The sequence below is a fragment of the Coregonus lavaretus genome (genome assembly GCF_964263955.1).
Source record: "Coregonus lavaretus genome assembly, chromosome: 39".
In the NCBI taxonomy this organism is placed as follows: Eukaryota; Metazoa; Chordata; class Actinopteri; order Salmoniformes; family Salmonidae; genus Coregonus; species Coregonus lavaretus.
In genome coordinates this window covers 15,886,984-15,904,075 of record NC_140026.1, presented here as the reverse complement: position 1 = coordinate 15,904,075, position 17,092 = coordinate 15,886,984, and the positions used below count along the sequence as shown (strand labels likewise).

General features: G+C 42.4%; 1 protein-coding gene across 4 annotated transcripts in view; it reads left to right on the top strand.

Moving 5' to 3' along the window:
• The first annotated feature begins 2,267 nt into the window (after positions 1-2,267).
• The window catches only part of slc16a13 (solute carrier family 16 member 13), a 37,148-nt gene continuing 22,323 nt past the window's right edge, over positions 2,268-17,092 (top strand). The window contains exons 1-2 of one of the 4 annotated variants that reach the window (XM_084156164.1): positions 2,268-2,415; positions 4,621-4,673. The gene's annotated coding sequence lies outside the window, so the exon portion shown is untranslated. Of the gene's footprint in view, positions 2,416-3,623; positions 3,783-4,620; positions 4,674-17,092 lie in introns of those variants that run through there. The other 3 variants (XM_084156165.1, XM_084156166.1, XM_084156167.1) reach the window with 3 other exon arrangements.

Genomic DNA, 17,092 nt, shown 5'->3' with positions numbered 1-17,092 from the left:
GACAAGGACTGTTTTATACTAATTAAATTAAATTGATTGCCCTTAACTACAAATTAGTTGTACCTTTTTCCTGTTGTATGTGTTAAAGTCCTAAATAATATACCCCCTTGAGATGGCTTGTGTAAACCTAAGTATATTTAACTGAAAAACTATATTTAACTGAAAAGATTCAGATATTATTCAATATAATTCTGGAATCAGCATTCTACCTATCATACTGATATTAACACACACACACACATAGACACACACACAACACACCACCTCCCTAGACTTCTTTCCTCTCATTAACTCACCCTTCCGACCTGCAAGACTCAGAGGAGCCAACAGCGCCTCAAACCGCTCTCTGAGTCTGCGTGTTGGTGAGGGAAGGAACAATGGAGTCCCGGGCACCTGTTTCCGGCAGGGCTCTAATGCGAAGTGCACACTGCCATCCACCATGTGTGTCAGCATACTGCTTCCTGTGGCAAAGGGTGCAGCGGCCCCTGCTGAACTCTCCCACCCTCTGTCATCCTCACTTCCTGCTCTGTGATGGGTTTGTGGCAGGCAGAAGGACCTGATTAGCTTATCGTCTGTGGCACTCGCACTATCCCCTATAGCCGTGGTCACCAACCAGTCGATCGACTGGTCGATCTTCAAGGCATTCCTAGTCGATCACCAAACATTTCTGTAGAAAAGCCAACGATAAAGACTTGCGCTCCTTTTTTTTGTTTGGCTGTTGAAGCCCTGCGCACCAGGTAAGCAAAGTGTTCCCATTTTGAACCATTTAATTTATCTGAAAGACCGGGAGATTACATTTTACATTTTAGTCATTTAGCAGACACTCTTATCCAGAGCGACTTACAGTTAGAGTGCATACATTTTTCATACTGGCCCCCCGTGGGAATCGAACCCACAACCCTGGCCACAATCGAGTGCACCTACTGCACTGGCCAATCGGATAGCTCAAATCACCATCCCTACAGAGCTTCCACAACCCCAGCCACAGCAAAGTTTGATACTAGCCTGCTTAAGATTGAATAACTTTTAAAAACATGACCACAGGGAGACTGTCAAATAATACAGCAAAGAGCTGCTGTTTTTATAAGTGAGTTCTTGTTTCCGACTTGAAGATCACTGACATCATGATTTGACCTCGTAATTGTCCCAAGTTCCCAGTTGTCTTGAAAGCCCCATGACCATCAGATGCAGGTACCGTCAGTCCAGTAAAATAAAAAAGCAAATAATTTACTAATTATTTCAATTTATGCTCAGCTGTGCCTCGCAAGTGCTACACCAACTGATCTATTTTGTTACCAAAGCTCGAGTTTTGAAATATAATATGATCTGATAAGAACAATATTGGCAGGCCAGGCATATAGCCAATATGTTGTGATAATGTATTAGGCCTACTGCACAAAACTCATTCCTACAGAACTGTTTTTATGAGGTTAATGTTTTTAAAATGTAAGTCATATTTTTTATATAGTGCGAAAGTGATCTGGACTCAGAAAACGTTGGTAACCACTGCCCGATAGTCTGACCAGGGCTCTCTGGTCAAAAGTAGTTCACTGTATAGGAATAGGGTGCCATTTCGGATGATGCACACTGTGTCTGATTTTGGAATTCTAGTTTCTGCCGTCCTTGTTTCCTCAATTCCTATCAAAGCTCATTGGAGGATGAGGTCCGAGGGAGGGACCTTGGAACCACTCCTCCAACGCTCTCCTTTGAGGAAGGAGGATGCATTACGTTTGCGGACACAACCATTGTCTGCGAGGGAATGGCGGAGAGGAGAAGAGGCAGTTGCATAGACAAACGTTGGAAATGAGAGGGGACTTTCCAACCACGCCCCCCAGCGGAAGTGACTTTTCCTAGCAGGTTTGGAGAATTTATGCAGCAGGTCAGGATAATTAACATGGCAGGTTATGAGACAGCTAAAGGTTAAGAAAAGGGTTAGGGTTAGCTAAAATGTTCAACTAACCTGCTACGAAAAGTCACTTCCGGTCGGAGCTGTGTACTCCCTCTAAGCACAACCATTAACCGCCACAATTGGTTTGTTTGTTGGTGAAACTTCAAGTCTCAACAAATATGTATCATTACTATAGGAATTTTGTAGGCCTAAACATTTTTAAATCAAACATATTAATACTTTTACGCATGATTTTAATAGCGCGCTGTATAATTGTAGACCTACATTCACGCAAAGCCCCCTACAAAGGCGCGCTCTTGAGAAACGCCATCGCGCGCTTTCCTTCCATTCATGATAGGCAGAACCATACTAGCCTACACAGTCATAACCAATTGACACAGTCGGCTCATTTATGGCATTGCTGTTAGTAATACGACATCACGGCAATTTGAAAACACATATCCTATGATAAACGTGTTGAAGAGATGACTGGAAATTAATGAATCAACGAATCAACCCATAACGGGGTGAGTAGCAATAGCTGGGTCGTGCCTTTCGGACCTCATAACTTCTGAAAAAGAAAAGTATACACTACCGGTCAAAAGTTTTAGAACACCTACTCATTCAAGTTTTTTATTTTATTTTACTATTTTCAACATTGTAGAATAATAGTGAAGACATCAAAACTATGAAATAACACATGGAATCTTGTAGTAACCAAACAAAAGTGTTAAACAAATCAAAATATATTTTATATTTGAGATTCTTCAAATAGCCACCCTTTGCTTTGATGACCGCTTTAAATGGGAAGCCGGTAGCCCATTGGTTAATAGCAATTCAGCAGACATTAGCGTATACATGATGTCCATGCTGGCTACAGCTGCATTCGTGGTCATAGCCTATAGGCTACCAAGAGACGAATGTTTTAGGCTATAGCCTAACATGTGGCCGGAAAAGTAACTGAAAACAGGTGGAAAGACTACAGGTACAACTTTTTTTTTTAAGACAGTGCAAGTGTCTCGAACTCGCTCAAGCTAAGCCTGCTGGCTTCATTGATTATATCGAAGCTATTTCACTGCCTGTTCTGATCTGCTGCACGCACGAAAATGTTTATATTTATAGCCAAGTCCGTTTCTCGTTTTCATTTGCATTGCCTATGTCTGTTGTATTTTTCATTAGAAATGCTTGAAAGTGAAGAAGGATATACATGATAAGGGTAGCGGATAGCCTATGATACAGAAGTGGAGAAGGCGGCAGTGGGCTTTGAGCATATGGTAGCCAACTAAAATATTCCTTACGAGTCCCATGTGTAGGCTAGTAGGCTAGGCTATATACACCGCCAACAGAGTGCATCATCAGAAAGTGTTTAAATAATTTCAAAAGCATTTTAATTGAGATCACACGGTTTTATCATAGTTTAGACAGATGGGTTACCTACCACAATCTGACCAATGTTCCAGCACACATGCTGTTGCCCTAGGTCTGGGATTTCTGAGACTTGTCTTATCACGGACAATGTTGGACCGTAAAATAATGTCTGGAATGAATACTAGGCTATTTAAATGTTTCGTTTTGCAACGATAGCATTTTACATAATATAGCGTAAGTGTGATATGTGTAGCCGATGGTGTTGCTTAGACTATCCATTGGAATCAACTGAGCTGCTGCTGCGCATGCGTTGTCCTATTCGGCGAAACCCTCTTAACATTTTCATTGGGAGGTGGCAGGTGTGGGAGTTTGCGATCTGTAGAAGCGGATTTAACAAAACCACAGAGGACAGACCTCAACAATAAATAGTCTGTTATATAGTCCATGAGTTACCTTCACTGCGTAGCATGGATTCTGCCTTCTAGTCAAACTTTTAAAAGAGCCGAAGACAACAAGCCTACATTTGGTATGTATTATTAATATGTGATTGTTTCTGAATTAGAGAATGAGGTACTGGTGATGTTAAGCACTTCTCCAATTGTTGTTGAGATCTGATATTCTGCGCAGCGCAAGGCGATGGGAAACAATCACATTTGTCAAATCCTTTCGGTCTAAATTCCAGCTAAACTTGGAGAGGACTGTTAAAAAAACATGCTTCTGAGGAAGAGCTACAAAAGTAAATAAATAGCCGTATAGACAGAAAATGGTGATTAAACTGAAAAGATATCACGTGATTTGGTCCAACTTGTGTGGCTCTCCATGCTCTTGCTGCCAAAAAAATATGTTAATGTCGGCTACACTGTCCTGCGAATGTCCCGCAAAATCATCCCTTTGTCCCGCATTTGGGTATTTTAAATGTGATCACCCTATTTCTGACTGTCATTCCTATTTTCCATAGGGGATTTTGTATCTATACTGCATATTCTTTAAAACCATTGAGGTCTATTAAGCTAATAGACCTAACGGTATTTTTGGGCAGAAAGTTTTATTTCTTTCCATATGGACTTTTGACAATTTACATTCCAATGCCCTTATTAGGCTTACTGTGTAATTATTGCTGTAACTACAGTGTAACAAGTATTGTAATTGCCAATTGTTACACTGTACACTGAGCATTAACCCTAGTCTTAACCTTATCCAAACCTTAGAACAGTGTAAGTACAGTGTAACAATGAGTTATTACAATACTTGTTACACTGTACTTACAGAAATAATTACACAGTAATAAGGGCACTGTAATGTTAAGTGTTACCGAGAGGTTTACTAGTCTAATATAGACCTAACCACCCCTGCGTCTTCTGCAGCGTCCAGCTCACTGGAGTCTGGTGACCATCCTGCCGTCTCTCACACCTCTCAGGTAGGGAATCCTTACTCACACACAACTTAACTTCAGCTAACTTTTTATTATTTCACTCACTCTCACCCCACCAGACCTGGGTCAGTATTAAAGGTAATGAGGTGCAGTTGCCAATAGTGTTTTCCGTTGAAAATGAGCCAAAAGTTCAAATAAAGCTAGCAGTCATTTTATGCAGCGCGTAATCTCATTATTTATCAATCCCATGATGTCACAACAAGTTATGCAGTCATCCTACACCAAACATTTTTTCCTATGCCACTTTACCAATCAATCAAATGTATTTATCAGCAGATGTCACAAAGTGCTTATACAGAAACCCAGCCTAAAACCCCAAAGAGCAAGCAATGCAGATGTAGAAGCACGGTGGCTAGGAAAAACTCCCTAGAAAGGCCAGAACCTAGGAAGAAACCTAGAGAGGAACCAGGCTCTGAGGGGTGGCCAGTCCTCTTCTGGCTGTGCCGGTGGCGATTATAACAATACATGGCCATTAAGGCTAGATCGTTCTTCAAGATGTTCAAACGTTCAAAGATGACCAGCAGGGTCAAATAATAATCACAGTGGTTATAGAGAGTGCAACAGGTCAGCACCTCAGGAGTAAATGTCAGTTGGCTTTTCATAGCCAAACATTCAGCATTCAGTAGTAGAGAGGGAGAGAGAGGGCTGAAACAGCAGGTCCGGGATAAGGTAGCAGGTCCGGGATAAGGTAGCAGGTCCGGGATAAGGTAGCAGGTCCGGGATAAGGTAGCAGGTCCGGGGAACAGGTCAGTAGTCTAATCTTGAAGTGACAAAAACATGGATTAGTTTTTCTGCAAAACGTTTCAGATTTGTGCAATGTTACGAAGATGGAAAAAAGCTGCTCTTTAAATATTTTTTATGTTCGTCAAAAGAGAGATCAGGGTCCAGAGTAACGCCGATGTCCTTCAGTTTTATTTGAGACGACTGTGCAACCATTGAGATTAATTGTCAGATCAAACAGCTGATATCTTTGTTTCTTGGGACCTAGAACTAGCATCTCTGTTTTGTCTGAGTTTAAAAGTAAAAAAAAAAGAGTTTGCCATAGCAACTCAGTAGTTTGCTAAACGACTCAGTAGTAAACATACTGTATGTTTGTTCACTTCACTCTGATTATGATCCAGTCATTCAGTGAGATGACACACACACACCCCAGGCTCTGACAAACCAGCCTGTAAACCACTAGCTAACAACTCTCTTACCCATTCATCCATTTTAGTTGCGAAAAGATGAGACCAGTGTTCTCATTAAAAAGGGGAACATTCCGATAAGTTCTCTGGCAAATTAAGTGAAACATAATGGAACTGCCTTCGAGTCTTGGCATGGAGTTGCACTTCCAATAGCCTTGATACACAACAAGAGGGCGTTTAGCTGTTTACTGCATGGAGATGTTTTGTTGTGTCAGCAAGGATCTGGATTCCTTTTTGTAGATCTGTACAATAAATTACACTGAACAAAAATATAAAGATTTTACAGTTCATATAAGGAAATCAGTCAGTTGAAATAAATAAATTAGACCCTAATCTATGGATTTCACATGACTGGGAATACAGATATGCATATGTTGGTCACAGATTCTTTTTTTTTTTTAAAGGTAGGGGCGTGGATCAGAAAACCAGTCAGTATCTGGTGTGACCACCTTTGCCTCATGCAGCGCAACATACAGTGCTATGAAAAAGTATTTGCCCCCTTTCTAATTCTCTCAACTTTTGCATATTTGTGATGCTGAATGTTATCAGATCTTCAACCAAAACCTAATATTAGATAAAGGGAACATAAGTGAACAAATAACACAACAATTACATATTTATTTCATAAACAAAGTTATGCAACACCCAATTCCCCTGTGTGAAAAAGTAATTGCCCCCTTACACTCAATAACTGGTTGTGCCACCTTTAGCTACAATGACTCCAACCAAATGCTTCCTATAGTTGTTGATCAGTCTCTCACGTTGCTGTGGAGGATTTTTGGCCCACTGCTTTAACTCAGTGACGTGTGGGTTTTCAAGCATGAACTGCTCGTTTCAAGTCCTGCCACAACATCTCAATTGGGATTAGGTCTGGACTTTGACTAGGCCATTCCAAAACTTCCAATTTGTTGCTTTTTAGCAATTTTCATGTAGACTTGATTGTGTGTTTTGGATCATTGTCTTGCTGCATGACCCAGCTGCGCTTCAGCTTCAGCTCACAGACGGATGGTCTGACATTCTCCTGTAGAATTATCTGATACAGAGCAGAATTCATGGTTCCTTCTATTAAGGCAAGTCGTCCAGGTCCTGAGGCAGCAAAGCCCATCTCGTCCAAAGAGTTGACTCAAGTTTGCCAAAAAGCACCTGGATGATCATCAAGACTCTTGGAAGAACGTTCTATGGACAGATTATTCAAAAGTATAAATTTTTGGACGACATGGTTCCAGTATTGCCTGGCGAAAACCAAACACTGCATTCCACAGTAAGAACATCATACCAAAGGTCAAGCATGGTGGTGGTGGTGTGATGGTTTGGGGATGCTTTGCTGCCTCAGGACCTGGACGACATGCCTTAATAGAAAACCATGAAAATTAGAAAGGGGGCAAATACTTTTTCATAGCACTGTATCTCCTTCGCATAGAGTTGATCAGGCTGTTAATTGTGGCCTGTGGAATGTTGTCCCACTCCTCTTCAATGGCAGTGCGAAGTTGCTGGATATTGGCGGGAACTGCAACGCGCTGTCGTACATGCCGATCCAGAGCATCCCAAACGTGCTCAATGGGTGTCGTGTCTGGTGAGTATGCAGGCCATGGAAGAACTGGGTCATATTCAGCTTCCAGGAATTGTGGACAGATCCTTGCGACATGGGGCCGTGCATTATCATACTGAAACCTGGCGGCAGATGAATGGCACGACAATGGGCCTCAGGATCTCATCACGGTATCTCTATGCATTCAAATTGCCATCGATAAATTGCAATTGTGTTCGTTGTCTGTAGCTTATGCCTGCCCATACCATAACCCCACCGCCACCATGGGGCACTCTGTTCACAACGTTGACATCAGCAAACCGCTCGCCCACACAACGCCATACACATGGTCTGCGATTGTGAGGCCGGTTGGACACACTGCCAAATTATCTAAAACAAGGTTGGAGACGGTTTATGGTAGAGAAATGAACATTCAATTCTCTGGCAACAGCTCTGGTGGACATTCCTGCCATCAGCATGCAAATTGCACGCTCCCTCAAAAGTGGAGACATCTGTGGCATTGTGTTGTGTGACATTTTAGAGTGGCCTTTTATTGTCCCCAGCACAAGGTGCACCTGTGTAATGATAATGTAGTTTAATCAGCTTCTTGATATGCCACACCTGTTAGGTGGATGGATTATCTTGGCAAAGGAGAAAGGCTCACTAACAGGGATGTTAGAGAAATTATGTTTTTGTGCATATGGAACATTTCTGGGATCTTTTATTTCAGCTCATGAAACATGGGACCAACACTTTACATGTTGCGTTTATATTTTTGTTCAGTGTAGCATCTAGCCACTAACCTGCTGTATAACTTAATAGAAAAAAAGCCACCAGATAACTTGCATGAGACATGCAGAGAATCATAGCTCAGTTTGTATTTGACAGACAGGCAGCCACATGCGTCAACCTGACATCATCGGTTGGCTGTGCTCGAGTCTCTGCTGTGGTGCCAGGGGTCTGACTGGGTTTTGGGTAGATGGAATACAGCTTTTGTCAGATTTTACTTTTCGTAGTGGTTAGGAGAACTTACACAGCAGGTTAGGAAAATTAACGTAGCAGGTTAGGATAATTCGTTTAAGGTTAGGAAAAGTGTTAGGGTTAGCTAAAATGCAAAACATATTCAACTTTTGACTTCAGTTTGACAAAAGCTATATCCTTTCTAGCCATGACCCTCTGACTGCTAGTGTATTTCAGTTCCTCATGGAGTCACGTGTCTATTAACCACACCTGGGTTCAAATGGTATTTGTTTTCTTTCAAATACTTGAGCTGTGCTTGATTGAGCTTGGCTCCATGGCACCAATGGAGTAGTCCCAAAAGTACAAACCCCGTCCATCTGGCACTTTAGGGCAGGCCCAATCAAACATTCAAAATATTTGAAGGAAAATAAATACTATTTGAACCCAGGTCTTACATTATCGCAGGTTAAGGGTCAGGGTCTCTGGCAGTGCTGCTCCGGGTCAGGTGATGAATCTGTTGGCCTGATGCACCAGTTGCACATGTAGCTCCAGTGACGTCAGTCCCATGAGAGATATACAACACTATATTTTTCTGTCCATTAATTGGCTGAAAAAAGTAGAACAACTAGTTGAGGAAAGAAATATAGAGACCTTACGGTATTGACTTTGTCCTTTGAACTCTAACACTCACCTATCTTGGTAGGTATTTTCCTGGGGCTAATCCATGGGGATGTTAACAGGTACACTAGCGGGTTGTTAAATTCTACCTGGTCATTTACAATGCAAAATGATTGGAGTATACTTGGCTCTGATGTCATTTCAACATACAACTTGTTGGTACACCACTATGATTGACCGAAATGATTGACAAAATGATGTTGAAATGACGTGAAAACAACGTAGATGCAGTCTTGTTAGTGCCAAGTTGGTACAGGATGTACAGAATGCATGTGATGTGGACCAGAAAGAAGCCCACCTCCATAGAAGAAGTCCAAAAGCATATTTGAGTTAGTGCATCTCGGCGGATGATTCAATCACACCCATTCCAAGTGCTTCTGAATCCTGTACCTGCAATGGTGGGTCCTTCTCTGTATGTGTTTTACCAGCTGCACCTTTCTGTCATCACAGTGCAGTGAAACTGTTCTGAGATTGCCTCGATCTAAGCAGGGGGTTGCTGGCCACATCCGAAAACGGTTTGACGCTGATACAGTGCTTTGCAAAAGTATTCAGACCCCTTGGATTTCTTTACATTTTATTGGGTTACAAAGCAGGATTAAAATTGATTTAATTGTCATTTTTTGTCAACAATCTAAACAAAATTATCTAATGTCAAAGTGGAAGAAAAATTTATAAAACAAAGATTAATAAAAATGTAATCAATAAAATATAGTTTTATGCTGGGTTTCCTCCTCTTGCACCTTTACTGGGTGTTGTTGGTTGATGCTACCAGCTGCTCTCCTCTGGCTAGCTGTCATCACAGTGCAGTCAAACATATCTGAGATCCCCTCAGTCTATACAGGTGGCTCCCGTTGGCAGCTTTCCAAAGGCAACTGGCCGGACGCTTCAGCTGTCGTTGTTATCAATCTTGTAGTCCTTTCACTTGTCTGCAACCGTGAAGGAAATGAGATGGGATGAGACGGGAAGCTGGAGGCTCTCTCCATCTCCATCTCTCCACCCGCTATCCATTGTTCTCATTTCCCCTGTGCATAGCTCAGATGAAGAGGTGTATTGACACCGCCATAGCCCCCAGGTTCTTATTCGAAGCGGTTTGCGTGTTTGTGAAGAGATCACATAGAGATGCATAGACTTCGGAAAAGGTGTTCTCTACCCTAGTCTAGGAATGTTGATTTCACAGATTACGGGGTTACATTTCATTTTGGTCTGCTCCATTGTGGATTCTTCACATTACAGTACAGCTCATAACGCCAGGGGATATAAATGGTGAAAACCCAATAGTCTATAGCTCGTATGCTTCCCATTAGAAGTTGGCATGCGGCAGGCTGAACAAAGCCAGGACTGTGCCTTTAGAGGCCATGCAATTCAATATTAATCTTTTAAAACAAAAGCAATTTAGGTCAAAATAGTTCATATTAACAAAGGAAATAGAGGGACTAACAGTACAGATGGATAATAAAAATGATATTTTGAAAGAGAAAGCAAAGTACTTTAAGCATATGTTTTTGTTTCAGTCTCCTCCATCTCCACTAACCGAAGTTAATTGTAAGGAGTTTTTTCCTATTAATAATAAAATTAACAGCTGTACATAAAGACTCATGTGAAGGACAATTTACAGAGGAGGAACTTCTTGGTGCAATTAAAGCCTTTAAGTCTGGGAAAACCTTTTCCATTTTTTTTATGTTACAGCCTTTATCTAAAATGTATTAGATTCTTTTTTCCCCCTCATCAATCTACACACAATACCCCATAATGACAAAGCAAAAACAGGTTTTTAGATTTTTTTGCAAATTGAAATATCACATTTACATAAGTATTCAGACTCAGTACTTTGTTGAAGCACGTTTGGCAGCGATTACAGCCTCAAGTCTTCTTGGGTATGACGCTACAAGCTTGGTACACCAGTATTTCGCGAGTTTCTCCCATTCTTCTCTGCAGATCCGTTCAAGCTCTGTCAGGTTGGATGGGGAGCATCGCTGCACAGCTATTTTCAGGTCTCTCCAGAGATGTTCGTTCAGGTTCAAGTCCGGGCTCTGGCTGGGCCACTCAAGGACATTCAGAGACTTGACCCGAAGCCACTCCTGCATTGTCTTGGCTGTGTGCTTAGGGTCGTTGTCCTGTTGGAAGGTGAACTTTCGCCCCAGCCGGAGGTCATAAGCACTCTGGAGCAGGTTTTTATCAAGGATCTCTCTGTACTTTGCTCCGTTCATCTTTCCCTCAAAAATTCCGGAAAATGATGTCATGGCTTTAGAAACTTCTGATAGGCTAATTAATATCATTTGAGTCAATTGGAGGTGTACCTGTGGATGTATTTCAAGGCCTACCTTCAAACTCAGTGCCTCTTTGCTTGACATCATGGGAAAATCAAAAGAAATCAGACAAGACCTCAGAAAAAGAATTGTAGACCACCACAAGTCTAGTTCATTCTTGGGAGCAATTTCCAAACGCCTGAAGGTACCACGTTCATCTGTACAAAAAATAGTACACAAGTATAAACACCATGGGACCACGCAGCCATCATACCGCTCAGGAAGGAGACTCGTTCTGTCATCTAGAGATGAATATACTTTGGTGCGAAAAGTGCAAATCAATCCCAGAACAACGGCAAAGGACCTTGTGAAGATGCTGGAGGAAACCGGTACAAAAGTATCTATATCCACAGTAAAACGAGTCCTATATCGACATAACCTGAAAGGCCGCTCAACAAGGAAGAAGCCACTGTTCCAAAACCGCCATATTAAAGCCAGACTACGTTTTGCAACTGCACATGGGGACAAAGATTGTACTTTTTGGAGAAATGTCCTCTGGTCTGATGAAACAAAAATAGAACTGTTTGGCTATAATGACCATCGTTATGTTTGGAGGAAAAAGGGGTAGGCTTGCAAGCCGAAGAACACAATCCCAACCGTGAAGCACGACGGTGGAAGCGTCATGCTGTGGGGGTGCTTTGCTGCAGGAGGGACTGGTGCACTTCACAAAATAGATGGCATCATGAGGAAGGAAAATTATGTGGATATATTGAAGCAACATCTCAAGACATCAGTCAGGAAGTTAAAGCTTGGTCGCAAATGGGTCTTCCAAATGGACAATGACCCCAAGCATACTTCCAAAGTTGTGGCAAAATGGCTTAAGGACAACAAAGTCAAGGTATTGGGGTGGCCATCACAACGCCCTGACCTCAATCCTATAGAAAATGTGTGGGCAGAACTGAATAAGTGTGTGCGAGCAAGGAGGCCTACAAACCTGACTCAGTTACACCAGCTCTGTCAGGAGGAATGGGCCAAAATTCACCCAACTTATTGTGGGAAGCTTGTGGAAGGCTACCTGAAACGTTTGACCCAAGTTAAAGAATTTAAAGGCAATACTATCAAATACTAATTGTGTGTATGTAAACTTCTGACCCACTGGGAATGTGATGAAAGAAATAAATAAAAGCTTAAATAAATCATTCTCTCTACTATTATTCCGACATTTCACATTCTTAAAATAAAGTGGTGATCCTAACTGACCTAAGACAGGGCATTTTTACTAGGATTAAATGTCAGGAATTGTGAAAAACTGAGTTTAAATGTATATGGCTAAGGTGTATGCAAACTTCCGACTTCAACTGTACAGTTGCTGGAAGTAGAAGCCTAAGTGTTGTTGTCCATTAGTTTACACCAATTAGGGGAGGTGGTAGGGTTAGGGGAACATAATAAAGGAAAATATATATTTTAAAAATCTATACAGTGATTTTGTACGTTTGCCCACTGACAAAGAAATGATCAGTCTATAATTTTAATGGTAGGTTTATTTGAACAGTGAGAGACAGAATAACAACAAAAAAATCCAGAAAAACGCATGTCAAAAATGTTATAAATTGATTTGCATTTTAATGAGGGAAACAAGTATTTGACCCCCTCTCAATCAGAAAGATTTCTGGCACCCAGGTGTCTTTTATACAGGTAACGAGCTGAGATTAGGAGCACACTCTTAAAGGGAGTGCTCCTAATCTCAGTTTCTTACCTGTATAAAAGACACCTGTCCACAGAAGCAATCAATCAATCAGATTCCAAACTCTCCACCATGACCAAGACCAAAGAGCTCTCCAAGGATGTCAGGGACAAGATTGTAGACCTACACAAGGCTGGAATGGGCTACAAGACCATCGCCAAGCAGCTTGGTGAGAAGGTGACAACAGTTGGTGCGATTATTCGCAAATGGACGAAACACAAAATAACTGTCAATCTCCCTCGGCCTGGGGCTCCATGCAAGATCTCACCTCGTGGAGTTGCAATGATAATGAGAACGGTGAGGAATCAGCCCAGAACTACACGGGATGATCTTGTCAATGATCTCAAGGCAGCTGAGACCATAGTCACCAAGAAAACAATTGGTAACACACTATGCCGTGAAGGACTGAAATCCTGTAGCGCCCGCAAGGTCCCCCTGCTCAAGAAAGCACATATACAGTGGGGGAAAAAAGTATTTAGTCAGCCACCAATTGTGCAAGTTCTCCCACTTAAAAAGATGAGAGAGGCCTGTAATTTTCATCATAGGTACACGTCAACTATGACAGACAAATTGAGATTTTTTTTCCCAGAGAATCACATTGTAGGATTTTTAATGAATTTATTTGCAAATTATGGTGGAAAATAAGTATTTGGTCACCTACAAATAAGCAAGATTTCTGGCTCTCACAGACCTGTAACTTCTTCTTTAAGAGGCTCCTCTGTCCTCCACTCGTTAAATCAAATTTTATTGGTCACATGCGCCGAATACAACCGGTGCAGACATTACAGTGAAATGCTTACTTACAGCCCTTAACCAACAGTGCATTTATTTTAAACAAAAAAATAAAACAACAACAAAAAAAGTGTTGAGAAAAAAAAAAGAGCAGAAGTAAAATAAAGTGACAGTAGGGAGGCTATATATACAGGGGGGTACCGTTGCAGAGTCAATGTGCGGGGGCACCGGCTATATATACAGGGGGGTACCGTTGCAGAGTCAATGTGCGGGGTTACCTGTATTAATGGCACCTGTTTGAACTTGTTATCAGTATAAAAGACACCTGTCCACAACCTCAAACAGTCACACTCCAAACTCCACTATGGCCAAGACCAAAGAGCTGTCAAAGGACACCAGAAACAAAATTGTAGACCTGCACCAGGCTGGGAAGACTGAACCTGCAATAGGTAAGCAGCTTGGTTTGAAGAAATCAACTGTGGGAGCAATTATTAGGAAATGGAAGACATACAAGACCACTGATAATCTCCCTCGATCTGGGGCTCCACGCAAGATCTCACCCCGTGGGGTCAAAATGATCACAAGAACGGTGAGCAAAAATCCCAGAACCACACGGGGGGACCTTTTATTTTATTTATTTATTTCACCTTTATTTAACCAGGTAAACCAGTTGAGACCAAGTTCTCATTTACAACTGCGACCTGGCCAAGATAAAGCATAGCAGTGCGATAAAAACAAACACAGAGTTACATATGGGGTAAAACAAAACAAAGTCAAAAATACAACAGAAATACATATAATATACAGTGTGCAAATTTAGCAAGTTATGGAGGTAGGCAATAAAATAGGCTATAGTGCAAAATAATTACAATTAGTATTAACACTGGAATGATAGATGTGCAAGAGATGATGTGCAAATAGAGATACTGGGGTACAAATGAGCAAAATAGATAACAATATAGGGATGAGGTAGTTGGGCGGGCTAATTTCAGATGGGCTGTGTACAGGTGCAGTGATCGGTAAGGTGCTCTGACAACTGATGCTTAAAGTTAGTGAGGGAGATAAGTGTCTCCAGCTTCAGAGATTTTTGCAATTTGTTCCAGTCGTTGGCAGCAGAGAACTGGAAGGAATTGCGGCCAAAGGAGGTGTTGGCTTTGGGGATGACCAGTGAGATATACCCGCTGGAGCGCAGACTACGGGTGGGTGTTGCTATGGTGACCAATGAGCTAAGATAAGGCGGGGATTTGCCTAGCAGTGATTTATAGATGGCCTGGAGCCAGTGGGTTTGGCGACGAATATGTAGTGAGGACCAGCCAACAAGAGCGTACAGGTCACAGTGGTGGGTATTATATGGGGCTTTGGAGACAAAACGGATGGCACTGTGATAGACTACATCCAATTTGCTGAGTAGAGTGTTGGAGGCTATTTTGTAAATGACATCGCCGAAGTCAAGGATCGGTACGATAGTCAGTTTTACGAGGGCATGTTTGGCAGCATGAGTGAAGGAGGCTTTGTTGCGAAATAGGAAACCGATTCTAGATTTAACTTTGGATTGGAGATTCTTAATGTGAGTCTGGAAGGAGAGTTTACAGTCTAACCAGACACCTAGGTATTTGTAGTTGTCCACATACTCTAGGTCAGACCCGTCGAGAGTAGTGATTCTAGTCGGGTGGGCGGGTGCAAGCAGCGTTCGGTTGAAGAGCATGCATTTAGTTTTACTAGTGTTTAAGAGCAGTTGGAGGCTACTGAAGGAGTGTTGTATGGAATTGAAGCTCGTTTGGAGGTTTGTTAACACAGTGTCCAATGAAGGGCCAGATGTATACAAAATGGTGTCGTCTGCGTAGAGGTGGATCTGAGAGTCACCAGCAGCAAGAGTGACGTCATTGATATACACAGAGAAAAGAGTCGGCCCAAGAATTGAACCCTGTGGCACCCCCATAGAGACTGCCATAGGTTCAGACAACAGGCCCTCCGATTTGACACATTGAACTCTATCTGAGAAGTAGTTGGTGAACCAGGCGAGGCAGTCATTTGAGAAACCAAGGCTATTTAGTCTGCCAATAAGAATGCGGTGGTTGACAGAGTCGAAAGCCTTGGCCAGGTCAATGAAAACGGCTGCACAGTACTGTCTATTATCGATCGCGGTTATAATATCGTTTAGGACCTTGAGCGTGGCTGAAGTGCACCCATGACCAGCTCGGAAACCGGATTGCATAGCGGAGAAGGTACGGTGGGATTCGAAATGGTCGGTGATCTGTTTGTTGACTTGGCTTTCAAAAACTTTTGAAAGGCAGGGCAGGATGGATATGGGTCTGTAACAGTTTGGATCTAGAGTGTCACCCCCTTTGAAGAGGGGGATGACCGCGGCAGCTTTCCAATCTCTGGGGATCTCAGACGTTACGAAAGAGAGGTTGAACAGGCTAGTAATAGGGGTTGCGACAATTTCGGCGGCTAGTTTTAGAAAGAAAGGGTCCAGATTGTCTAGCCCAGATGATTTGTAGGGGTCCAGATTTTGCAGCTCTTTTAGAACATCAGCTGTCTGGATTTGTGTGAAGGAGAAGCGGTGGGGGCATGGGCAAGTTGCAGCGGAGGGTGCAGAGCTGGTGGCCGGGGTAGTGGTAGCCAGGTGGAAAGCATGGCCAGCCGTAGCAAAATGCTTGTTGAAATTCTCGATTATTGTAGATTTATCGGTGGTGATAGTGTTTCCTAGCCTCAGTGCAGTGGGCAGCTGGGAGGAAGTGCTCTTATTTTCCATGGACTTTACAGTGTCCCAAAACTTTTTGGAGTTAGTGCTACAGGATGCAAATTTCTGTTTGAAAAAGTTAGCCTTTGCTTTCCTAACTGCTTGTGTATATTGGTTCCTAACTTCCCTGAAAAGTTGCATATCGCGGGGGCTATTTGATGCTAATGCAGTACGCCACAGGATGTTTTTGTGCTGGTCAAGGGCAGTCAAGTCTGAGGAGAACCAGGGGCTATATCTGTTCTTAGTTCTGTATTTTTTGAATGGGGCATGTCTATTTAAGATTGAGAGGAAATTACTTTTAAAGAACAACCAGGCATCCTCTACTGACGGAATGAAATCTATATCCATCCAGGATACCTGGGCCAGGTCAATTAGGAAGGCCTGCTCGCTGAAGTGTTTTTGGGAGCGTTTGACAGTGATGAGGGGTGGTCGTTTGACCGCGGACCCGTTACGGACGCAGGCAATAAGGCAGTGATCGCTGAGATCCTGGTTGAAGACAGCGGAGGTGTATTTAGAGGGTAAGTTAGTCAGGATGATATCTATGAGGGTACCCATGTTTACGGATTTAGGGTTGAACCTGGTAGGT